Below are 20945 nucleotides of genomic sequence, written 5' to 3' on the forward strand. Positions count from 1 at the left end.
AAACCAAACTGTGCCATAGAATCTCTATGGATGGGAATTCCATGCTTAAACAATAAGAGTATAGTGGCAGGAATGTACCAACTACCTGCCCTGGATGACGATGGTGATTGTGAAAAGCTCAGGGAGATTAGAGAGGCTACAAAGGCAGAAAACGCAATAATAAATGGAGACTTCAACTATCCTCATATTGACTGGGTATTTGTCACATCAGGAGAGGATGCAGAGATAAAATTTCTAGACACCCTTAATGACTGCCAAAGAAACCCACCACAGTAGCATTTAACTTCAAAAAGGGAAACTACACAAAAATGAAAAAGCTAATTAAACAGAAACTAAACAGAACAGTCACAAGGGTGAAATGCCTGCAAACTACATGGACACTATTTAAAATCACCATAAATGAGGCTCAAACTAAATGTACACCCCAAATAAAAAAACCAAAAAAAAAATAAAAAAAAAAAAGAAAAAAACCAGGAAGATTACAAAGAAATGCCACCATGGCTAAACAGCAGAGTAAAAGGCAGTCAGAGGCAAAAAGACATTCTTTAATAACTGGAAGTCAAATCCTACTCAGGAAAATAGAAAGGAACACAAACTCTGGCAAGTCAAGTGTAAAAGTATAATTAGGCCGGCCAAGAAAGAATCTGAAGAGCAACTAGGAAAAGATACAAAAACTAATAGCAAACTTGTGTTTAAGTGCATCAGAAAGAGAGAGCCTGCCAGACAGACAGTGGGGCCACTGGACAATCAACATGCTAAAGGAGCATTCCTGGAAGACAAGGCCATTGTGGAAAAGCTAAATGAATTCTTTGCACTGATCTTCACTGCAGAGGATGAGAGGGAAATTCCTACACCTGCCCATTCTTTTTAGGTGACAACTCTGAGGAATGGTCCCAGATTGAGGTGTCAATAGAGGAGGTTTTAGAACAAATTGATAAATTAAACAGTAAGACGTCTCCAGGAGCAGTTGTATTCACCCAAGAGTTCTGAAGGGACTGAAATATGAAATTGCAGAACTACTAACTGTGGTATGTAACCTATCACTTAAATCAGCCTCTGTTCCAGATGAGTGGAGGACAGCTAATGTAATGCCAATGTTTTAAAAAGACTCCAGAGGCAATCCTGGCAATATCAGGTTGCGAAGCCTAACGTCCATACCAGGCAAATTTGTTGAAACTATAGAAAAGAAAAAAAAATATCAAACACATAGATAAACACGATATTTTAGGTCAACATGCTCTTGTAAAGGTGAAGGGAAAGAGAAATCATACCTCACCAATCTGTTAGAATTATTTGAGGGTATCAGCAAGCATGTGGACGAGGGTGATCCAGAGGATATAGTGTACTTGGACTTTCAGAAAGCCTTTGACAAGGTCCCTCACCAAAGGCTCTTAAGCAAAATACCCAGTCATAGAATAAGAATGAAGGTCTCTTGTTAAAAGACAGGAAACAAAGGGTAGGAATAAACAGTCAGTAAAAAAAGAGGTAAATCGTGGGCTCCCCAATGATTTGTATTGGACCAGTGCTGTTCAACATAGTCAAAAATGATCTGGAGAAAGAGGTAAACAATGAGGTATCAAAGTTTGCAAACAATATAAGATAGTAAAGTCCAAAGCAGACTGCAAAGAGTTACAAAGGGATCTCATCAATCTGGGTGACTGGGCAAAAAAATGGCAGATGAAATTCAGTGTTGATAAATGCAAAGTAATGCACATTGGAAAACATAATCCCAACTACACATACAAAATTATGGGGTCTAAATTAGCTGTTACTACTCAAGAAAGAGAACTTGGAGTCATTGTGGATCATTCTCTGAAAAGATCCTCTAATGTTTAGTGGCAGTCACAAAAAGCCAACAGAATGTTAGGAACCATTAGTAAAAGGATAGCTAATAAGACAGCAAATAGTATAATGTCATTATATAAATCCTTGAATACTGCGTGTAGTTCTGCTTGCCCCATCTCAAAAGAGATACATTAGAAATGGAAAAATTACAGAGAAGGGCAACAAAAATGATTATGGCTATGGAACTGCTTCCATATGAGAAGAGATTTTAAAAACTGGGACTATTCGGCTTGGAAAAGAGATGACTGCGGGGGTATATGATAGAGGTTTATAAAATCATGAAAGGTGAGGAGAAAGTGAACAGGGAAATGTTATTTACCCCTTCACATAACACAAGCACCAGAGGTCACCCAATGAAATTAATAGGCAGCAGGTTTAAAACAAACAAAAGGAAGTATTTCTTCACACAACGCACAGTAAACCTGTGGAACTCAGTTGTTGTGAAGGCCAAAAGTAAAACTGGGTTAAAGAAATACTTAGATAAGTTAGTGGAGAACAGGTCCATCGATGGCTTTTAGCCAAGATGGTTAGAGATGCCACCCTCTGCTCTGGGCATCCCTAACTCTCTGACTGCCAGAGGCTGGGAATGGACAATAGGGGATGGATCACTTAATAATTGCCCTGTTCTGTTCATTCCCTCTGAAAAATCTGTCATTTGTAAAGTGAACAGATAGTGAGTGTGAAAATTTGGGATGCTTTTTTTCAGGGGTGGTGGGTATAGTTGCACATATAAGACAAAGCTGCTAATATCGGGATGGTCCCAATAATGTGATGTTTGGTCACCCTAGTCATTAGCCACTGTTAGAAGACAGGATATTAGGCTAGATCAGGGGTGGGCAAACTTTTTGGGCCGAGGGCCACATCTAGGTGGGAAAATTGTATGCAGGGCCGGGGCAGGGAGCTGGGGCGTGGGAGGGGGTGCGGTGTGCAGGAAGGCACTCAGGGCAAAGGATTGGGGCAGAGGAGGGGTGTGGGATGTTTGAGGGGGCTCAGGGAATGGGATTGGGGTGCAGGAGGGGGCTCAGAATATGGGTACAGGAGGGGTGCAGACAGCGGGAGGTTGCTCAGGGCAGGAGGTTGGGTGCAGGAGGGGTGCAGGGTGCAGCAGGGGGCTCAGGGCAGGGGGTTGGGGTGCTGGAGGGGTGTGGGGTGCACGAGAGGGCTCAAGGCAGGGAGTTGGGTGCAGGAGGGGTGTGAAGTGCAGGCAGGGAGTTGGGGAGTGGGGTGCAGGAGAGGTTTGGGTGCCAGCCCGGTGCTGCTTACCTAAAGCAGCTCCGGGGTGGCAGTGGCGCACACCGGGGCCAGGGCAGGCTCCCTGCCTTCCTGTCCTGGCCCTGGCCCTACGCATAGGCGGCAGGTTTGTAGAAATTTTGGTGGTGCCCAGAACCTGCCAAAACTCTGCCCCCGCCAAAACTCCACCCCCCATCTGCCCAAGGATCTGGGAGGGAGTTTGGGTGGGGGAGGAAGTCTGGGGTGCAGGAGGGGTGCAGGGTGCAGGTGCTGGGAGGGAGTTTAGGGATGGAGGGGTGTGGAGGAAGAGGTGCAGGCTCTGGGAGGGAGTTTGGGGGAGGGAGGGGGTTTGGGGTGGGGCTGGGTTTGGGGTGGGGATGAGAGGTTTGGGGTGTGGGAGGGGGCTCAGGGCTATGGGGTGGGGTGGGGCTGGGGATGAGGGCTTCATGATGCAGGAGGGGGCTCAGGGTTGGGGCAGACGGTTAGGTGCAGGGGGATGAGGGCTCTGGCTGCAGGACCGGTGCAACCATTTAGGCGACCTAGGCTGTCGCCTAGGACGCTGGGATTTGGGGGGCGCCATTTTCTTCAGCAGCGACTGCGGCGGCAGGATCTTCAGCTGCCCTGGTCGCCGCCGGCATTTAGGCAGAGGGAGCTGGAGCAGGGGAGCACGGGGAGGGCCGCCTGCAGCAAGTAAGCGGGGGGCGGCATGCAGGGGAACTCCCCGCCCCAGCTCACCCCTGCCCCGCCTCCTCCCCGAGCACGCCGTGGCTGCTTCACTTCTCCTGCCTCCCAGGCTTGTGGTGCCAATCAGCTTAGGCGCCGCAAGCCTGGGAGGCGGGAGAAGTGAAGCAGCAACGGCATGCTTGCGGTGCTCATGCTCGTGCACGGAGCAGGGGTGAGCTGGGGCTGGGGGGTGCCTCAGGGTGGAGGGCGGAGGGGGGAAGCTGCCATGGGGGGGTGTGCCTCAGAGTGGAGGGGGGGAGCTGCCGCAGGGGCGCCTCAGGGCGGGGGGGGGGCGCAAGGTGGAAGTTTCGCCTAGGGCGCGAAACATCCTTGCACCAGCCCTGTCTGGCTGGAGCTGGGGATGATGGGTTTAGGGTGTGGGAGGGGCTCAGGGTGAGGATAGGGGTATAGGGGGTGAGGGCTCTGGCTGGGGCTGAGGGGTTTGGGGTGTTGGAGAGGCTCGGCTGGGGCAGAGGGTTAGGGTGCGGCGGAATGAGGGCTCTGTCTGGGATGGGGATAAGGTTTTTGGGATTTAGGAGGGGCTCAGGGCTAGAGCAGAGGGTTGGGGTGTAGGGGTGCGTGAGGGCTCTGTCTGGGGCTGGAGATGAGGGGTTTGTGGTGTTGGGGGGCAGAGGGTTGGGGTGTGGGGAGATGAGGGCTCTGGCTGGGGCTGGAGATGAGGGGTTTGGGGTGCTGGAGGGGCTCAGGGCTAAGGCAGAGGGTTGGAGTGCAGTGAGGGGGTGAAAGATCTGACTGAGGGTGTGGGCTCTGGGGTGGGGCAGGGCTGGGGATGAGTTTGGGGTGTAGGCAGGCTGCTTCGGGACAAGGGCCAGAGAGGAGGACTCCCTCCAGCCCTTTCCCTGCCGGCAGCAGCGAGCTCTGGGGGAGGACCCCCTCTTTCCTGCCCCCCCAGCAGCACACTCACCCCCCACCACTGTCACTGCATGTGCTCCTAGGGCCCTTCTCAGGTCCAGGAATCTCCCTCGCCTCCCCCATGGTGGGTGCCGTGGGGTGCTGCGTGCACCTCCTCCCCTGACTGTAGCCTCACTGGGGGTGGGGGATGGGGCTGCCTCCTTGCCCAGCATGGGACAGGAGTGGTGACTGGGGGGGGGCGGCTGTGCTGGTGGAGGGTCCCGCCATAAAAGAGAAGGGTCTGAGGTGGAAAGGCAGGCTAAGAGTCGGTCTGCCCTGGCAGTTGATATGGGGGGCACTAGGACCCTGCGGTAGCAGTTGCTGCAGGGAGGCAGCATGGAACTGCATGGAAGAGGCAGGGACGCTCTGCTCCCTCCGGGGCCCAGGGACATGCATGGGGTCAGCAAGGGAGGGCCAGGGGACACTCGGGGGAGGCATGGGGGGGGTGGCAGGTGGGGCCAGGGGGAGACCCGGCCCCAAACATTGGTGGAGCTGGGCCCCAGGGCTCTGAATATTGCTGGTGCCCAGGCACCATGTGGGTATATAACTCGCTGCCCATGGCCCCATGCCGCTCCAGGAAGTGCTGCGGCCCCTGGAGGAGGTGGGAGGAAGGCTCTGCGCCCGCTGCCCTTGCCGCACCTCAAGGTACCTCCCCAGAAGCTCCCACTGGCCGCGGTTCCCTGTTCCCAGCCAATGGAAGCTGCGGGGGGCGGTGCCTGGAGGCATAGGCAATGCATGGAGCCTTCTGCCCTCCCGCCCGGAGACCAGAGGGAAGTGGTGCTGGCTGCTTCTGCAGAGCGGTGCGAGGCCCCTGGTGCCACGGGGGGCAATCCTGCAGGCCGGATCCAAAGCCCTGAGAGGCCAGATCCGGCTCGCGGGCCATAGTTTGCCCACCCCTGCGCTAGATGAACCATTGGTCTGACCTAGTATGGCCATTCTTATGCTAGTCTGAGCAACAGTAACTAGTGAGTGAGTTAGCAAAGAGTACCATGCAGAAGTGTAATTAAGGACAAACTCATCCTGCATTTGGAACGACATTAACAATTCTGTTGATGCATGAGCCAGAAGGCTAGCAGAACTACTGTTTTAAAGAGACTGTATAATTTGCAGCTCTCTTTTATCTGGACAGAGGGTATGTTTTATTGGGAGGTAAGCCTGTTCTTTTTGATTGAGAAGAAAGACAAAACCTTGTACACTTCCCCTTCTAAATATTGAGAAAAGTTTTGGTTTAGGTGTGTGGCGAGACAGGAGGGCAGTGTGTATGAGAGAGAATTGGATGCCTGGCAAAAGCTAACAAAATCCCAGAATGAAGCACAGCCCTGCTATGTGAAGATTGTTTTAATGCAGAGGTTGTGAAAGGAGGAAAAAATGGTTGAATAAGAGACACATTCATTGAACTCCAGTGTTGGCAGAGAGGGGTTGTAAAGCCCCGTGAGGATTGTCTAGGGGGGGAAAAACTGATAATGGGAAAGTTTGCAAAATCCAAACTTAATCTCCTGCGCTGCAGAGAACTAATCCTCCCACTTTGACATTAATCTTTTCAGCAGAGATAAAAAAAATACCCTTCTTATCTTTCACTTTGCTCATTGAGCCAGAAAACGGGAGTAGGATTTGGTCTTTACTGGTTGGATAAATATGGAGCTGCAGAAATGCTTGCAGTTAAGTGTTTTTCCAACCACCCCTTCCAAGATTGCAGTATGGACTTGCACCAACTGACACTGACCCTCTGCTGCTGTTTTCAGAGAATCAGCAACTTCATGGGTGTTCCTGGAACAGAGAACCATGGCTGCAGAAATAAGAAAGCAAGGCCACCAAGGAGGATTCCCATGGCAAATACAGCTTCAAGAGCCCAAGAGGTCATTAGAAAGGTCTGCCAGATTTGAATCCATCCTACGTTTTGCATGAGTTCCTGGTACATGGTTACCCATCTGATGTTAAGTGGTCTCCCATGGGAAATTAGTTAATGGTTCCTAGTAGGTCAGGTATCAAATCACAAAATACCACTACTAAAGTAAGCACCCCCTTCCAAAAGAAGCACCTATGCTGCCAGATGTTGCCAGCTTGACAGTCCTGGAGACTGAAATCTTGTGTTGGTCACTAGAACAGATTCAGAGAGAAACAGTGCACGCCCTCCCCCGCAGGCCTGATCAAAAACCTATCGCAGTCAGTTAAAAAAACAACTCCTCCTGTCCTGTTCGGTGGGCTTTGGATCAGGCCCATAAGGGCGCTGCCAGTCAGTGTGAGCCTTGCTGTTGCCATTATCTGTGTTGTACCCATTGTGTGCAGTCTCCAAAGACCATCTGGCGCCTCTCAACAGCACCGCAGCCACTTAATAAACACATCCAGAGAAATAAGAGAGTCTGCCAGGTTGATTTGGGACACACCATCACCTAGCCTGCTACCTCAGAGAGCACTTTATGTCTATCACTGGTGCCGAAACAAAGAACAGCTATCCACTGGAACGGCTCAACAAGGAGTTTCTTTTTGGAAAAGGTCTGTTTCTCCTCCTTGACCCACCCCCTTTTTTCTCTTTTTTTAAAAAAATGACACATAAAAAATGCACATGACTTTTTACATAGGGGGTGGGGGGAGCGGTTAGATTATAGCCTGGCATTTATTTAGGTTGCAAAATGAAGTTATTTTATTATTTGCCTCTGTGGCTCTAATTGGCACGTTCAAATAATAACACACCGGAGGGCATAACGCAGAGGGTCACTAGTAATCCTGAAATAACAAACCAACATTGCCAGTCCAAAGCTCAGCATCCCTGCAACAGACAGACCTGTGTGTGTACGCAGCTGAGTATTCATTCAAGCTGAGCTAAAAAGATTCCCCCCTCAAACAAACAGATCCCTGAAAATTTGAAGATTTCCAGCCAACTCCAGCACTCAAGAGCAACCCTGTCAAAACAAGCCAATGAGAAATATTAGGCTACACATTTGTCTTCCTAGGGAATTTGTGAAATCTCCTATTGCTTGGGATGGGTTAAAACTAGACTGGGTGACACATTAGGTAGTGTCCTGTATGAAACAATCTTGCATCTGCAGGGAGATGGACTGGATGATTGGATACGTCTGTTCCATCTCTGCTATCTATGAATCAACCTATATGGCCAAAGTGTAAAACAACAACAAATCAATATATGCAACCCACCACTCACGAGCATCTCTGTAATAACCAACAATATGTAGGTGCCGTTCAGGAGAAAGCACTTGTGGGAAGGGTACAAACCCTAATTAACCCCTCCGGAATTGAGAACAAGGACAAGTTCCAGACTGAGTGTTAAAAACCTTGACAACGGCTCCTTTGAAGTCAGATGATGTGTGTTATCTTCCTGGGACAAAATTCACTCCTGTCCAGAGCACCAGTACAAGGCCCATGCAACATCCAAGTTCCACTTGAACCCTATTTTGAGGATGGTGCCCAACCTATGGCCCGCAGGCCATACAGAACCCACCAGAGCATTTCATAAGGCCTGTAGCCTGCTTCAACCCAACATGCTAACGGCCGATTCATTAGCATTTTGCCGTCATGTTTACATCATTTTAGTTTACACAAATGTGTAAATAGACAATACTGTACATAGAAACAATCTAAATACATACAAAACAAGCTGAACTTAAAATATAAATCAATACAGGTGACTTAAAATCTTATTAAAATATGTAGAATCTATTTTGCTCACATAAGGTTGAGCCAACGTGGCACTCCTGCGAAATAAGGTTGGGCATCACTGACTTAGGTGATGCACAAGCCTTCTCCACAGGGCTGATTGTCACTCACTCATTGTTGCTTTTTTGTAGGCACGAATTCCAGAGTCTCATGTGTTGCAGCTTCCCGACACAGGATGCAGAAGTGGGAATGAGGCATGACATGTTGATGTTCTTATTTCCTTTGAGCAACAGATTCCTACAACTGACGCTGTTTGAATCTTCTCATTTAAACAATGTGAACAAATGGGCCTATTCAGAGACTGTGCAACCAGGTGCATGCTGCCCTTCAGAGAAATGCAAGCTCCTAGAAACCATAATTAAGGCCGGAAGAAAAGTAATGGCTCTTCCTCCACAGCCCAAGTACAGGACTCTTGTGTTGGGGAGTTGAGCACTGAGTGGAAGGAACAACTTCTGCTGTGAATTCAGAAACAGGATAAATTCCTCTTCTTGTTGAGCCATCTCCCAACAGGAAGTAAACTGTGGCTGCGAGCAGAGACAAGGAATTCCATAATGGCAGAAGGTTGGCCCCAAAGTGTTTGAGCATGAAATGGGTTTTCTTCCAAGGTATTTTGGAGAGAGTCAGATTTCTGCAAAAATGCAGATTTTTGGAGAGACTGAATTTTGAGCTGTATATTGTTTAAAATGTAACAGCACTGCTCTGCATTTCCATGCATCTTCCATATAGAGAGCTCAGCTAGGGCCTAAGTGAGGGTGCATAGGCTCTGTGCTCACTCTCTGCACACAGGAGAATTCCACTGAGAGGATACAACTTGCCTCTCCACCATCAGGCACCTCAGTTTCCTGGCTGCTCTTTGGTAGTTTGGTGATTTGGCCCTCTGGCCACACTGGACGTCCTCCCTTTCCAGGGTAAGGAAAGTCCAAACATAAATCAAAACGAGCCCTTGCAACCCCTGTGGGCCAAGCCCTCTGCCTAGGGCCTGTGGAACTGGCAAGTCCTTCCCTCTTGCTTTCAGGGAGCTCATTCACCCATTATATTGGGGTCAATCCATCCTTGGCCTTCAGCTTCCCTCTAAGTCCTTCCTCTCAGTCACAGGACTTTCCCACTGCTTCTAGGTGGCACTGTAGGAAGTCTGGATCCTCCTCCTACAGTCTTTAACCTGAGACTGTATACTATGGAAAAGCTGTCTTTCCTCCACTACAAACTGCCCTGCATCATCATTCCTAGGGCCACCTCCTACAGCTGCCTCTCTCTTTCCATGCCTTCATCAGCCACACCCACACAGGTTCCATTCCCAGCTCCCTCTTTGCAGGAAATCCCCCTGCTCTCAGCCCCAACTGGCTGCCAAGAAACTACTGTCTTTTCCCCAGGTCTTCTCCCAGGCCTCAGTCAGCTACTGTCCTCCCTAGCATTCTCTTGCTCTCTCTCCACTAAGGAACAGGACTTCCCTTTATCCTGTGTTTCCCTTCCCAGCAAGCCTTGCTCCTGGCACATAGTCACATAGAATCATAGAATATCAGGGTTGGAAGGGACCTCAGGAGATCATCTAGTCCAACCCACTGCTCAAAGCAGGAACAATCCCCAGACATGTCCCCTTCAAGGATTGAACTCACAACCCTGGGTTTAGCAGGCCAATGCTCAAACCACTGAGCTATGATCCCTGAACTATAAGTCCCATGGTCTAATAGGAGAACCAGAAACCAGTGGGGTATGCACTGGAACATCTTTAAAGGCCCACATTACCCAGCAACATTCAACCTATGTGTGCAGAATACCGTGCATTTAAGGAGAGCAAAATATCAGGCCTGAGATCCATTGTGGGGAGCTGAATGGAGCCTTTGCCCTTTATCTATAGAGTAATCACTTCACCCTCCACTGAAATGCAGTCACCTTGGGGTGGGAAGTGGCAGCTGTTTAACTGTGCACCAATATTATTGCAGTAGCTTAGAGAAGCAAATAAGGAAAAATTTATCCAACTTTAACTGCATCAGGAATGTGAGGACTGAAATGTTGCAAACCCCTCCTCTCCCACATCACACGTGCTTCAGTCATGACATGCGAGTCCCTCTACTCATCCTGCAAAAAGTGGAGGCATATTGAACTACTTTCCAAATAGAGCAGGACATCCTCCAAGCTGCCAGTCTGAGAACCCTGCCTATACTTGCCCCTCATGTAGATTTTCTCTGGTACATCTGTTTGGTTCAGATGTTTGTAAGTGAAATTCCATTTAATGTTTCTGAGAAAAATCAAGGCCTGGAGGAAGCAAGCCCTGCACTTACTGTTTTGAGGGCCTACTAAAAGGAAAACATCAAAGCCTCTTCAGGAGCTGAAAGAATGAGGAGTACTTGTGGCACTTTAGAGACTAACAAATCAAGTTGACTGAGCCCGTTAAAAGAAATACTGAGTAGTTGGATTCTTTTTATTTACCTTCTTATCTATAAGGCTTTACAGTTCGGTTCACATGGGGAGGGGTGACACACACACATTCCCATACACCTCTCTCACACAGGAGGTTGATTGACTGACCCTCCCCTTCCTGCCCTGCACTCTGCCTTCCATGCCTGGCTGGGTCCCTGGGATGGACGACCCACTCTCCTGGTACCATGTCTTCCCGAGGCAACAGGTCTGTGTAATAAGCCATGTCTTCCCGAGGCAACAGGTGTGGGGGGGGGGGCACGCAGGGTCACATGCCCCTCCAGATTTCTGCCAGGCTTCACACCAGAATGTGACAAGCAGCAGCCTTCACTGTGTGGGAAGGAAGGGACTGGAGCTGCTTTCAGTCACAGGGGAGGAGGCTGGGGGAGGGGGGAAGGGATGACTTGCCAGTGCCTTTGCAGAGCTCATCTCTTCTCCCCTCCTCCCCCATGTGGCTGGAAGCAGCTTGTCCCTTCCTGCCCTCGAAAGGCAGCTAACACCTCCAGGCTGCTGCTGGCAACTGACATAACCCAGCTGCCTCCGGCTACAGCATGTGCAGGAAGGGGTTAAGCCCTAAGGATGCATTGTGCACCAGAGCCCAGGGAACCTGACTCCAGCGGCTTCAGCAAACCCTAGCCAGAGAGGTGGCTCAGCAGAGGAGGGAGCCCAGGAGACGGAGAAGCCCTGTGCTCCCTGGAGCCAGGACCCAGGGTGGCAGGGTGTGTGTGTGGCAGTGAAGTGGGTACTAAGCACCTGCCCTGGGGGCTGTGTGGAACCTGCAAGTTCAGGGTGTGAACAGGCTGGAAATCACATTCCTCCACCACCATTCTGGAGCTTAGCTGAGGGGTGGAGAGCCATCCCGTGCCAGCTCTGTGCGGGGCTTTGGCACATGCAGGGCTTGGCTCCTCCCAGCCAGAGGGTCTTGGGCTTTCCTGGGTTGCTGCCCCAGCCAGAGCAGTCAGGGAAGGAAGGCGCCAGCCAGCCAGGCTGTTGGTGAGCTGAGCTTTCCAACCAGGGGCTGGTTCTCCGCACAGCGCTGGGAGTGGGATGTGCCCCGCCAGGTGGGATACGGAAGAGCAATGGCACTGGGAAGGGGCAAAGCAAGGAGAGGACAGTGAGAGGGGGAGCACATAAAGGGCTGATGGGTGGGCAGCAGAGGCAACACATAACTGGCTGCCACCTACCCGCACACACCAGTCCGCAGCTCGCAGCACACAGCCAGTGCTGGCCGAAAATAGGACGGGGGGAGGGGCAGGGCTTTGCTGGCCGAAAGCTGGCACGCAGTGGGGGCTGCACTGGTAGACCAGCAGGGTGAGTGGCCGGCCCTGCACACTGCATCTTCGCCCCACCACCAGCCTTGCGCGCGCACACACACACACACACACACACACACACACACACACACACACACACCATCATCAGCCACTGGACCCTCCCCCTTCACCACTGGTGGACAGGCAGGTGGCGAGCAGGGATCCAGCTAGCAGCTGGACCTGCCAGTCCGGGGGAGATAGGAAGTATGGGACAATTTGCCAATTTTTAAGAAAAAGTAGGGGCACCCCAGGAGGACTTAAATATGGGACTGTCCCTTTAAAAACAGGACACCTGGTCACCCTAGCAATAACAAACCAAGCTTGACATCTTCATCATCTGGACCCATGGGAAGGAGACGCTGGAAAAATTCCACCACGATTTCAACAGCTTCCACCCCACCATCAACCTCAGCCTGGACCAATCTACACGGGAGGTCCACTTCCTAGACACCACGGTTCAAATAAGTGATGGTCACATTAACGCTACCTTATACCAAAAACCTACCAACCGCTATGCCTACCTTCATGCCTCCAGCTTCCATCCCGGGCACACCACACGATCCATTGTCTACAGCCAAGCACCGAGGTACAACCGTATCTGCTCTAACCCCTCAGACAGAGACCAACACCTAGAAAATCTCCACCAAGCATTCTCAAGACTACAGTACCCACACGAGGAAATAAAGAAACAGATCAACAGAGCCAGACGTGTACCCAGAAGCCTCCTACTGCAAGACAAGCCCAAGAAAGAAACCAACAGGACTCCACTGGCCATCACATACAGTCCCCAGCTAAAACCCCTCCAACGCATCATCAGGGATCTACAGCCCATCCTGGACAATGATCCCACACTTTCACAGGCCTTGGGTGGCAGGCCAGTCCTCGCCCACAGACAACCTGCCAACCTGAAGCATATTCTCACCAGCAACTGCACACCGCACCATAGTAACTCCAGCTCAGGAACCAATCCATGCAACAAACCTTGATGCCAACTCTGCCCACATATCTACACCAGCGACACCATCACAGGACCTAACCAGATCAGCCACACCATCACCGGTTCATTCACCTGCACATCCACCAATGTAATATATGCCATCATATGCCAGCAATGCCTCTCTGCTATGTACATCGGCCAAACTGGACAGTCTCTAAGGAAAAGGATAAATGGACACAAATCAGACATTAGGAATGGCAATATACAAAAACCTGTAGGAGAACACTTCAACCTCCCTGGCCACACAATAGCAGACCTTAAGGTGGCCATCCTGCAGCAAAAAAACTTTAGAACCAGACTTCAAAGAGAAACTGCTGAGCTCCAGTTCATCTGCAAATTTGACACCATCAGCTCAGGATTAAACAAAGACTGTGAATGGCTTGCCAACTACAAAACCAGTTTCTCCTCTCTTGGTTTTCACACCTCAACTGCTAGAACAGGGCCTCATCCTCCCTGATTGATCTAACCTCGTTATCTCTAGCTTGCTTCTTGCTTGCTTATATTTACCTGCCCCTGGAAATTTCCACTACTTGCATCCGAAGAAGTGGGTATTCACCCACGAAAGCTCATGCTGCAAAAACATCTGTTAGTCTATAAGGTGCCACAGGATTCTTTGCTGCTTCTACAGAACCAGACTAACACGGCTACCCCTCTGATACTAGACTTCAGAGAGAAACTGCTGAGCTTCAGTTCATCTGCAAATTTGACACCATCAGCTCAGGATTAAACAAAGACTGTGAATGGCTTGCCAACTACAAAACCAGTTTCTCCTCTCTTGGTTTTCACACCTCAGCTGCTAGAAGAGGGCCTCATCCTCCCTGATTGAACTAACCTCGTTATCTCTAGCCTGCTTCTTGCTTGCTTATATATACCTACCCCTGGAAATTTCCACTACATGCATCTGACGAAGTGGGAATTCACCCATGAAAGCTCATGCTCCCAAACGTCAGTTAGGCTATAAGGTGCCACAAGACTCTTTGCTGCTTTTACAAACCAAGCTTGAGAAGTATTTTTCCTACCTACACATTCCGTACCCACACTATGTGTTAGCATTGCATGCTTTACTCTCCTATACCAGTGGTTCTCAAACTTATTTGATCACACATCCCGTTCTGTGTCTGTAGTCATTTACACGACCCTCTCCCTGCTACCACCACACAAGTACATATACCACCACCCTCATTTCTGTGCTGCTGCTGGCGGTGGCACTGCCTTCTGAGCAGGGTACCCAGCCAGCAGCCGCCACTCTCCTAAAGCTTCTTATCCCCCTCCCAAAATACATTCCACACACCTACAAGCCAGCACACCCCCCAGTTTGAGAACCTTGGTCCTAAAGAAGCAGGAACATACTCTTTTGACTGTATCTCCTCTATAAACCAGGTGCTGTTTTCCAGGAAGAAATAGATAAGAAGTGCTGCTTCTGTTGGCTGTTTCTGCCTTGCTCATCAGGAACAGTTAATTAACTTTATATAAATAGCCTCTTTCCTTTCCACTCTCTTGTACAGAGCAGAAGGCAGGCCTGCCACCTGTAATAAGGCAGATCACACAGACACACACCTCACTGATTGTGACAGTCTGATCAAGGGCTAACAGCTCAGTTCAGTGATTGCTCAAAGCAGTGATGGACCTTTCCTGCAGTACCAGGTGGTTCCGTGGTAATCTTCTCCTTTGCATCAGAGTCAATGACAAATTCAAGATGTTTTTTGTATTATCAATATTTATATGTAGGGTAAGTAAGCTGGTCTGTCAGTTGATTTCAGGAGTCATAAAATTACAACATCCTCCCTTCAAGGGAATGCCTTTCCTTTGTGGGAGGATATGTTGGTTAAATAAGAACTTATCTATCTATGGCACTTATATGGCCCACATCACCATAGCATCTGGGCACATCACAACCTTTAATGTGGTTAGCCTCACAACATCCCTGTAAGATAAGGTACAAATGGAGAATCGATGCACAAGGAGATAAGTGATTTGCTCAGGGTCATACAGGAAGTATGTAGTAGATTTAGGAATTGAACCTTGATCACCAGAGTGCCAGGCTAGTATCTAAGCACTGGACCAGCCTTCCTCTCCCTATGGGAAAGTCATAAATAGGAGATATCTATCAGGGAAGATGTAGCAGGTTTTCCTTGATAGAAGAATCTCCCCTAATATGAACCCCATCCTAAGACAGTCTGATCACCCATTGTTTGAGGAGCTGAGAGCACACTGCATTTTGTAACATTTCCCCATAGCATCATAATTGACAGACGTTGCAAATTAACTCCATGAAGATAGGATTGTTACCCTTAGTGTGCTGGTTACATTCCAACTGGAGAATTACATTCCATCTACTCAGTATTCTTTCTTCAATTGCAATTACAGAAGCATTTTTTTCAGATTCTCTGCTAAGTTATTGTGTGGTGTTGCTGTGTGCTGTTGAAAAGCTGCTGCGTTCCACTCTAGAGGTTGGATGCCCTTTGGTGGTGGATGAAGTTATCTTTGAATATTCCTTACCTACCTCACAGAGAGAGGCTTGGTCAAGGCTCAGTCTAGCAGACAAAGCTATAACACGATCCAATGGCTAGATATTGAAGTTTGACAAATTCAGATTGGAAATAAATTGTAAATTTTTTCACAGTGACAATAATTAACCATTGAAACAACTCACCAAGGGTTGTGGTGGAGTCTCCATCACTGACAGTTTTAAAATCAAAACTGGATGTTTTTCTAAAAGATATGCTCTAGGAATTATTTCAGGGAAATTCTGTGGCCTGTGTCATAGAGGTCAGACTAGTTGATCACAGTGGTTCCATTCTAGTCTTGGAATCTATGAATTTATAAAGTGCTATGAGATCATCATCTCTTCAGGGAAGGAATTTAAGTGCAAATATCAGGTAGATATAGAGAAAGCATTAACATGGATGGCTGACTGGAAAACTCCAGTATTCTAAGGTGCTATTACTGTCACATCTCTATTATATTTCTTTCCTATTTTTGTTCCTTCTCTGATCTAAGGCCTCCCCCACACTAAGCAACTGTCTTGGTCACATTCTGCCATTTACTTCCCATAGATGAAGCCCAATTTTTGGGTGGAAACAGCCATTTTGGAATAGGATATGAAATCTGGAGTCTAAGGCAACTCAGCATTGGGCTAGACTGTAAGATCTATCTAAATTGTACCTTTGTTCTTAGTCTCATCTCCTTGAACAGTCCACATTGAGGGGCCTTTTCCTCTAGTGGGACTCCCATCAGTGCTGCTTCCTGTTGAACAGCCGGGGTAATTGATGAACATAGTGAGACGCACACACAGCAGTCATGCCTGGCATTCAAATTCTGGCCTCCCAGCCATCCTCTTCTCATATCTGTTGTCTACGTACTCTGTGCCTCTCTCAAACCACCAGTAATGGGATTAATTGAGGCCACATCTACACTATAAACTTACATCAGTATAACTATGTAGCTCAAGGGTATGAAAACCCCCTGAGCAATGTAGTTATACCAACCTAACCCGCTGTGTAGACGGCACTATGTTGACGGGAGAGCTTTTCCCACCAATATAGCTACCATGTCTCGTTGAGATGGATTAACTACACTGATGGGAGAAGCTCTCCCGTTGGTGTAGTAGCATCTTCACTGAAGCGCTACAGTGGCTCAGCTGCAGCATTTTAAACATAAATGTCTCATAAGTGAGACAGGGAATGTTAGACCAGTTTGGGAGGTGACGACCCTTTCTAATGGCAGTAAAATCTCAGCAACTGAATACTTGGCAGGCAAAGCTGGGTAGCTGCTCCATTCAGTGCGTACACAATAAAAATCCTCTACCTGCAGCCTGAGCTTCTTCATTCTTCTCTGTATCTAAGCCAAAATGGGAACTTTGCAAATTCTTAAGCCCACAGATTTAGCCAACTCACTTTGGCCTAAGTGATATGTTATGGGAGATTAATCTAACAGCTGATCATCTTTCAAGAGCTGACAATGGTAAATGCTTCCTGAGGGATCTTTCTGATCAGCCGACACCTCGCTCTTCTTAGTAACATGAGTCATCTCAAAGGCCCAGAGATCTGGTTATGTTCCTTGCCCCAGGAGGAATGACCAGAAATTTACGACCTCACCATTCAGGAGAAGCAGAGGTGCTAAACTAAAATAAAGACCCAGGGCCAGATTGTGGTCTTGGTGACACTGATGTAAAGATAGAGTGACTCTGACAATGTCAGTAGAATTACTGAAGCATCACTGAGATCAGCATCCAGCCCAAAGATGTCAGAGTGAAGATGATGGATGGGCTTCCTGGTTGGTTAAGTAGCTTGCACTGGAGCTCCCTCTGCGTGATTTGAACTGGTGAGCTGCTTTATAAAGGCCTTGCAGAATTCAGCTTTGCCTTTGTTTAAAACTGAACTTGGGTCTTAATTTTCAAAAGGCGCTGAGCATCCACAACTCCATTTGCAATCAGTGGGAGCTGTGAACGTTGAACACCTCTGGAAATCAGGCCCTGAAGTCCTCTATTCACTCACAGAACACAGACAATAGCAATGCAGGCTTCCTCCATATGGCCTCATCCTTATTCTTGAGCAATCACAACTAGGGATGAGATAGGAGTTCAGCTTCCATGCCTTTTCAGCCAGGCTACTATTATTTATCCTTGACCGCTACTGTCACCGCCAATTATGATGGGAACAAAAGAATTCTGATACTTGAACAGTAGGCATCAAGACTGAGAACTACCCACTCATTCCACATAACAAGCTGTCATCCAATAGTAATGACAGGTCACCACTGAGCTGGGTCATCTCTGAGCAAATGATCTAAAGGGGAAAGTTTTCAGCCTCTTCCTGAAGCCCCTAGGCTGCTAGTTCCTGGCTCTGTTACTTGTTACAGTGGGTAACGGAAAGGCTTTTTGTAATATGCTCATCTTTCCCATTCTCTGTGCTTGAAGGTCCCAGTTATCACAGTAAAACATTTCTGAGCCTGGAAGAGTGGCATTTCTCACATCAGCTATTTATGTACTTGGACTGTAAATGGCTCAAACCAGGCACGAGATATTTCATGGCAAGATTTTGTGAAATGGTGTGAAAACTAGCTACTCTGAGTCTGCCTTGTTTACTTATTGCTCCTTTTTCTTTAAGTGCTTGCCAGGGTGCCTTCACTGCAGCTATTTTCTTTTCTTGTTCATTATTTTTAAACTGTGGGTTTGAACCTTTGCATGAAGCTTCCTCCCCGAATGACAATCAAGAAGGAATTGGTTCTGTCTCAGTCTCAACACGTGTGTGGGCAAAAAATGAAGGATCATCCCACTCCCTCTCACACCATAAAGCCTGAACCTCAGCGTTTCAGCAAAGTACGCCATGGAGCAGCAATCAACAGGTGCTGACTTCATCCCCTTGAAGGACCTGTGGGAACAATAGATGCAAAGTGCTTGGGAATCCTTTGGACACACTGTAGGGTTTTATCATCTGCTTGGCAGATTGCCTCTTACTCCCTGTCTGAGCAAAAACAGTATTGCTGTGAAAACAAGAGGAAAGGCTAATAACTTCCATGGGAAGATAGGGATGTATACCTTCATGTCACTGTGGGAGGTACTCAGATACCATGGTGATGGCTGCCATATACAAACCTAGCTATCTGCAGCTGGTTCAGTAACAGCAGCAGAAAGCTCTATTTTAATCATGGAATGAAATGCCAGGGGTGCTGCTCTCCAGGAAAGCAATCTCGTTTGTATAGAACCCTAGGAATTCAATCACTCTCTAATCAAATCTTATGCATCTGCCCAAAACACAGCTGTCACCGTATGGCTGACATTTTTTGCTCCCTTTTGCCTGCCCAAACTTTGGAGGTTTTTAAAGGCATATTGCCAAGTTGAAAATTGAATGTTTTGCTAATAATGTACATTATTTACAGTGACAGAGCAAAGGGCCAGAACATCCCCTCCATGGGGGGATCCCCCACCTGCACAGAAACACCACCTCCATCACACTGTACTCCCCTCCTCTAGCACCCTGCTGATCCCCCTCTGCTGGGGCTCTGTGTAGAAGTTCTGGTTGCAGGTCTGAGAGGAGACTGGGCAGGGGACCAGACTCACTGTGGCACCATCTCTTCCCCAGCCTCAGCATTTACACATGGAGATCCATCTGAGAGTTAACGCAACCTAAAACTGGAGTGACTGCCTTTGGATCTCCTGAGCGGCTACTGCTCAGTAACTGCAGAGAGCTCAGCCAATGGAAACATGTTCCTATGGGAGCCATTCTGCCAGGGAGGGAGGGAGAAAGAGGATGCCAGCAGGGGAGAGATGGATTGGAATTACAAGTCAGCCCCTATTAATTATTAGTAGTATTGCAGTAGTGTCTAGGAGCACCAGTCCTGGACCAGGACCCCACTGTATTAGGCACTGTAAAAACACAGGAAAAAAAAAAAGACAGTCCTTGCACTAGTGCTTAATTTGTAATGAAAGAGGTACTGGGGCTCAAGCAATTTTTTTTTACATTCATAACTGATGCAGCAAGCCCAGAGGTGCTGGGGCTATAAACTGCCAAGCCTAGAGGTGCCAGAGCTGAGCTCTGGCAAACCCTGGCACAAATTAAGCACTGCCCTGCACCAAAGATCTCCCTCAATGAGTCTGGGAGGAGATCCCTTCCCCATGCCTTAATATGTGAGTTAGGAAACCTTGCTTCTCCAAACCCTGCTGAGCCCCACCCCCCTCAAAAGGAGGTGATTTACAAGAAACTCCTCAATGTCAGCCTGCTTGCCTCACTAGTCCCCTCCAGTGGTTTTCTCCTCTAAGTGAGTGATCTGGCCCCAAACAGCCCCACTAAAACTACACTTAAAGCTACATTACTGAGAGTTAGCGGTGCAGGGGAGGAATGATTGTAGGACTTAATGACCTACCAGAATGTTTCTATATAAATGAATAATAACAAATAATAGTTACTCGTAATGGCGTTCTATGTGCAAGAACAGCTGATCTCATGGTACAACTTAAAGGTCATATGATCCTTGACCTCACTGGCTGTTGAAGGCACCTGACACCTTCCAAAATCGACCCTAAGACTTTAACTTCCTGCCATTCTTTGTACAAGCTCTCCACAGATAAAATCCCCCTCAACTGAGGACTGAGCTCTAGGGAATTCATTATGTGACTAGGAACATTGTGGGCCTAGAAACTGACAGACAGCATTACTGTTGAAAGCTCTCAGTATCTCAAGAGTAGGTTGGGCCAGTGCCCAGCTTGCCTGAAATGCTGCTCCTCTCAATAACACTTAATAAATGGTATGCATCTGCGTTCCTTATCAGTAGCACTTGACTAAGAGGACTGCTTGCCCCAGCTCGTCAAGGTAGCTCACAGATTTACTCTGGGCTCTAATGAAAACACAAGGCTGGTGGTCCTCAGAAACTTCCCTGTCAAATACTCTCTGCTATATTCTCACTCTGGGGAGGAAGCAGAGCCAGTTGGGAATGTGTTGACACCAGGGAATTTCCTTATCTCGTGACTTTCATGGATCTAGCTGGTACCAGGCATTAGGGTCAAGGCTTAATGTACAAGCGTTGTACATCTCTTTCAGCAGAGAAAGCAGTTGCTGCAGAACAGCTTGTGAGCATTGGGTAGGAACATGCACATCTTCTATAATTTACTTGACAGCCCTGCTGTGCTGCTTTCCTTTCTCTGCCACAGTTTTCATTAAATAGATAATATAGATAGAAATAAGGTCAAGTCCTAGTTACTAACAGGAGAAACATTGAGAAGTGTATTTCCCTAGAACATTTTTGGATGGACAGAGTCTAAATGGTATGAAGGAGCCAAGATTCAGTCCAATCAGGTTTTGAAATGGATGGATGAACAGAGAGAGTGTTGATTTTTCCAG

General features: G+C 48.2%; 1 protein-coding gene across 1 annotated transcript in view; it reads right to left on the reverse strand.

Annotated features, from left to right (window-relative positions):
* Positions 1-15787, reverse strand: part of LDLRAD3 (low density lipoprotein receptor class A domain containing 3) — a 230943-nt gene extending 215156 nt beyond the window's left edge. The window contains exon 1 of the mRNA XM_045014748.1: positions 15761-15787. The gene's annotated coding sequence lies outside the window, so the exon portion shown is untranslated. The remainder of the gene's footprint in view (positions 1-15760) is intronic.
* Between the last annotated feature and the right edge of the window lie 5158 nt (positions 15788-20945).

This window comes from Mauremys mutica, chromosome 4, assembly GCF_020497125.1.
Source record: "Mauremys mutica isolate MM-2020 ecotype Southern chromosome 4, ASM2049712v1, whole genome shotgun sequence".
Classification (NCBI taxonomy): domain Eukaryota; kingdom Metazoa; phylum Chordata; order Testudines; family Geoemydidae; genus Mauremys; species Mauremys mutica.